Source organism: Lampris incognitus, chromosome 12, assembly GCF_029633865.1.
Source record: "Lampris incognitus isolate fLamInc1 chromosome 12, fLamInc1.hap2, whole genome shotgun sequence".
NCBI lineage: Eukaryota > Metazoa > Chordata > Actinopteri > Lampriformes > Lampridae > Lampris > Lampris incognitus.
In genome coordinates this window covers 12861028-12869434 of record NC_079222.1, presented here as the reverse complement: position 1 = coordinate 12869434, position 8407 = coordinate 12861028, and positions in this window count along the sequence as shown.

The window sequence follows — 8407 nt, the reverse complement described above, 5'->3', positions numbered from 1 at the left end:
TGATACATTTACCCTTGTATTTCTACATATCAAATTGCTTTTTCCGCTTCACCTGTAATGATTGAGCTACTTCTTGATAAAGGGGGTGTTACAGTGTTTTCCCTGCAGTTTGAGGGACTTGGGAGGGGAGGAGGCCCATGGACCCTGAGCTGGAGTGAACTTTGGTGCTGTAGTTTGTGACAGCTTAAATTCCTAGAAACTTGCTCTTAATTGCATAAAGTCCCCGCGTTCCCATTTCACGCTACAGAGCAACACGTGATACACACTAACACATACACATCCATCCAGCGAGCAGCGTTCATGACCCTGCTCCACATAACTCCTCAGCCATAAAGGATTATACCCGCCCCTCCTGCGCTCAGTCTCGGGCTATTTTCTAAGTCATAAAAACACCATAATGTAAAGGATTAGCACCATCATCAATTCTCTGCCCATATTATTTTATGCGACCCCCTTCTTTTTCTCTCCCTCGTTTTCAACAAGCTCCATTATCTGCTGGGCCTGCCTGCTCCTGCGCGTGTGCTTAAACTGTAAAATGGAAGGATTCATGGCAGTTTTGTAAAGCTGAGCTGTAGCTTTTCCGTTCATGCTATATTGTTCTTCATAACGGTGTTGGAGCATATGCTACCAAAAAATCCCACTTTAAAACTTTGCTATCACCCCTCTTCTTATTCCACCCAAGTAACTCTTCCGCTGGAGAAGACCACGATCTCCGTGTCTGCAAGTGAAAGTCTGAATTTATCAAAGCATCCTAAAAGCCTGGCTTGCTACGAGCTGTCTAGCTAATGTGACAGATTTGCTGCGTCGTTTGAGCAAAAATGTAAACTACTCACACGCGCACACACGCTGCAACTTTCCCCCTCACGTTCCCCCCTCCGCTCTTCTGTAGTGTAGTCCCCGACGACGCTACGATAAGTGTCACCGAACACGAAAATGAAACGGAATGACACTAATAGCTCGAGTGGGCCCATGTTGGGCCACACAGAACTGCTGCTGCAATAAGGAAGGTTAATGTCAAGAGATGATGCAAGATAGGATGGATTTTGGCTTTTGCAGGATAATTACTTTTTTACTTGGCGATGTTGTTATGAAAATTGAGCATAAAGGCTAATCATCATGGCTGTTTGAGCAAAAGGTGAGAGAGTGCACGTTGTTTTCGTTTTATTGTGCTGAGGTAACCCCGTCTGAATCTGAACCACGGTTGAAGGGGAGAAAAAAAGATGTATAGGCTGCTGAGCTTAAGGCTTCAGCGTGACTATCTGTCAACCGAATAATCAACTCTGCACGCCATTTTACTTTAGCGCTGTATGAAGTATCCATCACAAAACACTCTAACCACTGAGTTCCATTTACTGCAAAATGATGTTTCAATTTGTACCAGATTGTCATTTTCCATAAACAAGTCCATAAATGTTATGTCCATATCTACTACTACTATAACGACTTTCGGCTGCTCTCATTAGGGGTCGCCACAGCGAATTGTCCGTTTCCATCTCTTCCTGTCCTCTGCATCTTCCTCCGTCACACAAGCCACCTGCATGTCCTCCCTCACCACATCCATAAACCTCCTCTTTGGCCTTCCTCTTCTCCTCTTCCCTGGCAGCTCCATATTCAGCATCCTTCTCCCAATATACCCAGCATCTCTCCTCCACACGTGTCCAAACCGTCTCAATCTTGCCTCTCCCGCTTTGTCTCCAAACCGTCCAACCTGAGCTGTCCCTCTAATATACTCGTTCCTAATCCTGTCCTTCTTCGTCACTCCCAAGAAAAATCTCAGCATCTTCAACTCTGCCACCTTCAGCGGCACGCCCTGTCTTTTTGTCAGTGCCACCATCTCCATACCGTGCAACATAGCTGGTCTCACTATCATCTTGTAAACCCTCCCTTTAACTCAAAGTTGAATCAGTTCATCGGGACACGTCGTTTATTGACAGAAACATGAAAATCACATCACTCATGAGTGATGTGATTTTCTTAACCTTGATTATTGAGCATGCATAAAGACACTTCCCTTTAACTCTTGCTGGTACTCTTCTATCGTAAATAACTCCTGACACTCTTCTCCACCCACTCTTCCCTGCCTGCACTCTCTTCTTAACCTCCCTGCCGGACTCCCCGTTACTTTGAACAGTTGACCCCAAGTATTTAAACTCATCCACTTTTGTCGCCTCTACTCATTGCATCCTCACCATTGTCACTGTCATGCTGCCCTCGCACATATCCTGCAACACTCTTACATAGCTCTCTGCTACTCCTGATTTCCTCATACAATACCACACCTCCTCTCTCGGCACCCTGTCATATGCTTTGTCTAAATCCACAAATACACGCTGTAACTTCTTTTAACCTTCTCTATACTTCTCCATCAACTTTCTCAAAGCAAACATCACATCTGTGGTGCTCTTTTGTGGCATGAAACCAGACTGCTGCTCGCTAATCATCACCTCTCCTCTTAACCTAGCTTCCATTACTCTCTCCCATATCTTCAGGCTGTGGCTGATCAACGTTATATCTCACTCTCTCAACACACTCTCCTCGCTTCTCGGCACATTTCCTTCTCTATTCTTGATCGCCCTAATCTGCTGCACATCCCTCCCAGCTCGGTCCCTCTGTCTAGCCAATTGGTACAAGTCCTTTTCTCCTTCTTTGGTGTCCAGCCTCTCATACAACTCACCATACGCCTTTTCCTTTGCCTTCGCCACCTCTCTCTTTGCTTTACACCACATCTCCTTGTACTCCTGTCTACTTTCTTCATCTCTCTGACTATCCCACTTCTTCTTTGCCAACCTCTTCCTCTGTATACTTTGCTGTACTCCCACATTACATCACCAGGTCTCTGCATCATCCTTCCTCTGTCCAGATGACACACCAAGTACCTTCCTAGCTGTCTCCCTCACTATTTCTGCAGTGGTTGCCCAGCCATCTGGCAACTCTTCACTACCACCCAGTGCCTGTCTTAACTCCTCCCTGAACTCCACACAACAGCCTTCCTTCTTCAGCTTCCACCATTTCATCCTCGGCTCTCCCTTCACCCTCTTCCTCTTCTCGATCTCCCAAGTCATCCTACAGACCCCCATCCGATGCTGCCTAGCTACGTTCTCCCCTGGCACCACCTTAATCACTTTCAGGTCACGCCTCCTGCATAAGAAATATAGTCCACCTGTGGGCACTATCCTCCAATTTTATATGTCACCCTGTGTTCCTCCCTCTTCTTGAAATATGTATTCACCACAGCCATTTCCAACCTTTTTGCAAAATCCACCACCACCTTTTCCCTCCACATTCCTCTCCTTGGCACCATACCTGCCCATCACCTCCTCATCACCTCTGGTCCCTTCACCAATATGCCCATTGAAGTCCACTCCAATCTGCACTCTCTCCTCCTTGGGTACCCTCTCCACCACTTCATCCAACTCACTGCAGAATTCTTCTCTTCCATCTCACACCCAACTTGTGGGGCATATGCGCTGATAACATTCATCATCACACCTTCAATTTCCAGCCTCATAGTCATCACTCTGTCCAACACTGTCTTTACCTCCAACACACTGTCATGCTCTTCCTTCAGAATTACCCCTACCCCATTTCTCCTCCCATTCGCACCATGGTGGAACACTTTGAACCCACATCCGATGCTCCTCGCCTTACTCCCCTTCCCCCTGGTCTCTTGTACACACAGTATATCTACCTTACTTCTTTCCATCACATCAGCCAGCTCTCTCCCTTTACCAGTCATAGTGCCAACATTCAAAGTTCCGACTCTCACCTCCACACTCCTCCTCTCCTGCTACCTCTGGACATGCCTTCCACCTCTCCTTCTCCTTTGCCCAACAGTAGCGTAGTTTCCACCGGCACCCTGCTGGCCAACAGTATTGGTGGCGGTCATTAGTAACCAAGGCCAAATCTGATTTATGACCCACATATTGGATTTAGCAAAGGTTTTACACCAGGTGCCCTTCCTGACACAACCCCCCCCCCCATTTATCCGGGCTTGGGACCAGCAATAAGAATGTACTGGCTTGTGCATCCCAAGTGGCTGGGTTAAATAGAATGTGTTGCAGTCAGCACCACTTGTTGCCCTCATTTTGCCAATCTAGTCTCCATATTGTACTCCCCAACTATGACAGGCATTATTATCATTAGTATTATTGTCAAATGTGGTTAACATTTGGAAGAGATATATTTCTGTATTTGCAAGTAGTGACATTAAGAGTATAGGGGTAAAAAACTGAATGTTAATTTTTATAGCAGATTCCTTGGGTAGGTACATTCTGGTGGTCTAGTGCTGCTGAGTGTCAATAAAAATGTGCCCAATGGAAAGTCAGAATTTTCTCAAAGCGAATGTTTAAGGAAGTACATAGGAAAAGTAAATTTTCTTTTTCTCAACTAAGGTGTAGAAGTTAAAAATAAGGCACAGAAAATATCAGAGAAAACCAGAAAAATATTTACCTTTTTCCCCAGACTATAAGTCACTGTTTCATTTTTTTGTTTTTTTGTTTTTTTTTTACTTGTCAGTCTGAGCCTGCGATTTATCATCATCAGCTGTCACTCGCAGTCAAGTATTACTGTCTTCCTTCTAGGTCCTTGTGGGTATCCTTGCAGGAGGACGCCTGTGCGTGATAGCTTTTTACGAGGAGAGTTTGATGCGCCTGAATCCACCACAAGGTCCTTGGCAGGGGTGGCCAGAGTCCAATGGCATAGAGAACCAAGTCGATTGGGGACCACCCTCTGTCCCCACCCTATGCCTTCACTAGCATTGTCTTCCGCCAGTTCCGCCGTTGAGGTCTGTGTTGGATTGCGCTTCATCTGGAACCTCCCCCTTGACCTACCCGCCTTGGGTGACCCTACCTACCAGGAGCCGAGCTCCGGACCGCAGAGCTCTTGGGGATCATTAGTACACGTAAGCTTCACCACGGCAAGGTGGCGATCCAGGATTTATATTCCAAAACGAGTCACACAATATAGTTTTTTGTCCGACGGCTACGCTGCATTTCAACTAAGGCCACTAGATGGCACTGTTTAACATTGGGTCTTGTGAAACGCTAGGTGTTTTTTTCCCTCACAACACGTTTTTCGAGGAAGAGTGTTTCAATGAAAGATGTCTCGTGCCGTGACTTTTACAGTACAACTTTGTTCTTCATCTATGAGGAAATTCACTAAATGGCAAACACTTACTTTTTAAAGACTGAACACCAGCAACCCTGTCTCCCAGCGCTAGAAACCCACTGGGATTCTAAGAGAAGAAATGCCTCAAGTAAGATGTGGTTTTAAATAAAATATGGACATAACAATTCTTCTGACTTGACTCTATATATTTTAAGAATAGCACAAATGTAAGTCCTTCGTTCTCAAATTTGGACAAAAAAAATAAAGTGTTTATGAGCTCTTTGGACAATTACATAAATTAGAGAAATCATTTACACCTTTTGGACATTTTCTCTATTTTAGTAAACAGAGAAGCATGGTAATGAAGCAGTGCTGTCACAAATGCCCAGGAAGAGTTGCACCTGTTACAGGGCAGCAGATTTGCCCAAAAGCGACAAAAGCAATCTTCTTTTCATATTGCATCTGCATGTAGGAGTCGTGTTTTTATCCTGAGGTTGTGTGTAGATATGCATCCTGGCGTCGCGCCAACAATGGGTGACAGAGTTGACTAAACTGCTTGGCTTATTTCAGTGTGAGCTTCAATTTTAGCGGTATTAGTCCCCGTGTCCCCTACGTCCCCTTGTCAGTGGTAATATTACAGTCATTTTTTACGTCTACTCCAATTTAATTTCTATTTGGCTTCATGTCAATGAGACGTCAGAGGTGAAAGGGTCAGACAATCATTATTTCTTGTTTGACTGTGGAAGACAGTAGTGAATACTGAATACAAACTAAAAGCAGAAAGTTGACCAGCATGTACGTATAGCGTCCAGACCACATTACGTCATGCCTTGTGTGAAGGTGACAGCAGCATATCTAAAAGGGGAACTTTCACACGTCACACTTTCTAACCTTCATAATGATATTTGTCTTTGTGATTTGTGATATTATTCTTTCTTTCTTTCTTTCTTTCTTTCTTTCTTTCTTTCTTTCTTTCTTTCTTTCTTTCTTTCTTTATTTCTTTCTTTCTTTCTTTCTTTCTTTCTTTCTTTCTTTCTTTCTTTCTTTCTTTCTTGTATCATTTCTTGTATCTTTTCTTGTACCATTTCTTGTATCTTTTCTTGTACCATTTCTTGTATCTTTTCTTGTACCATTTCTTGTATCTTTTCTTGTATCATTTCTTGTATCTTTTCTTGTATCATTTCTTGTATCTTTTCTTGTATCATTTCTTGTATCTTTTCTTGTATCTTTTCTTGTATCTTTTCTTGTATCATTTCTTATATCTTTTCTTGTATCTTTTCTTGTATCATTTCTTGTATCTTTTCTTGTATCTTATCTTGTATCTTTTCTTGTATCATTTCTTGGATCTTTTCTTGTATCTTTTCTTGTATCATTTCTTGTATCTTTTCTTGTATCTTTTCTTGTATCTTTTCTTGTATCTTTTCTTGTATCATTTCTTGTATCTTTTCTTGTATCTTTTCTTGTATCATTTCTTATATCGTTTCTTGTATCTTTTCTTGTATCTTTTCTTGTATCATTTCTTGTATATTTTCTTGTATCTTTTCTTGTATCATTTCTTATATCGTTTCTTGTATCTTTTCTTGTATCTTTTCTTGTATCATTTCTTGTATATTTTCTTGTATCATTTCTTGTATCTTTTCTTGTATCATTTCTTGTATCTTTTCTTGTATCTTTTCTTGTATCTTTTCTTGTGTCTTTTCTTATATCATTTCTTGTATCTTTTCTTGTATCTTTTCTTGTATCTTTTCTTGTGTCTTTTCTTATATCATTTCTTGTATCTTTTCTTGTATCATTTCTTGTATCTTTTCTTGTATCATTTCTTGTATCATTTCTTGTATCTTTTCTTGTATCATTTCTTGTATCATTTGTTGTATCATTTCTTGTATCTTTTCTTGTATCATTTCTTGTATCTTTCCTTGTATCTTTTCTTGTATCATTTCTTGTATCTTTTCTTGTATCTTTTCTTGTATCATTTCTTGTATCTTTTCTTATATTCTTGTATCATATCACTTTACCTGTACTCCTCTAATGTGGACTATTTCACCATTAATAAGTGACGCTCAGTCATATTTTATCCATCCATATTAATTGCCATTTACAAAGGGCTTCTGTCAAAACGTGTGTTTGAGGGGTGTCTGGATAGCGTAGCGGTCTATTCCGTTGTCTACCAAGCTGGAGATCGTCGGTTCGAATCCCTGTGTTACCTCCGGCTTGGTTGGACGTCCCTAAGGACACAATTGGTCGTGTCTGCGGGTGGGAAGCCGGATGTGGGTATGTGTCCTGGTCGATGCACTAGCGCCTCCTCTGGTCGGTTGGTAGGTTCATTCCCTGCTCTAATTCGATCTCTATAACCACAGATTTAAGAGAAATCCCAAATTTACATGGTTGAGTTTATTCTAGATTTTAATGTTACGTAAGTCAAAACATACAAATATTTGCAGCAAACTGTGAATACTGAAATTGACGAGGATATTATAATCAAAAATATCACATGGAGGACAAAACATACACAATATTAAAAGCTGAATTGTGTTTTTCCTGTTTATTATTCAGACGTCAGATACATGAATCTAATGCAGGATTTACATGTTTTAACCCCCCCCTCTCTCTCACTCTCTCTGTTTATATATATACATATATATTCCATATGTGTGTGTGTGTGTGTGTGTGTGTGTGTGTGTGTGTGTGTGTGTGTGTGTGTGTGTGTGTGTGTGTGTGTGTGTGTGTGTGTGTGTGTGTGTGTGTGAGTGTGTGTGTAATGCCTTTAGCTGGTGACAGTCCATCCCAGTTTATGTAGAAATGGCATGTTCAGTGTGACTCAGCCATGCTTTAGATGAACATGTGTGGCATTTTCATGCGCCTCATTAAGGAGGTGCAGGTTTTCTTTTCTGATATTCTCGCAGTAATTTGATTAAATTCAATGTTCTGTGTACAGCAGGTATTCTGATTGCACGAGAGAATAGATTAGCATGGCATTTAGTGGCTGTTGCAGGGGTCAAGCTGTAGCCATTATCTCCCTCCAAGTGTAAAATTAATGTGATTATCAGCAATATTACCATAGAAATACCATTGGCTGTGGAGAATTTATAGATTGAAACCTAAATGGGAATTTTTCAATCAGTAAGTGAGCAAATTCAGCATTCAGATTAATGGACGAGGATTCAAAACATGTCGGGGAAGTTAATTACCTCACCACACAATGCCTTCCAGCACAGTGTTGCATGAAAACACCAAGGTAGAGCACATTTTTTCCCTCCTCCAGCTGATAGTTTACAGTACAAAAGCTCTGTACTTAACCTCT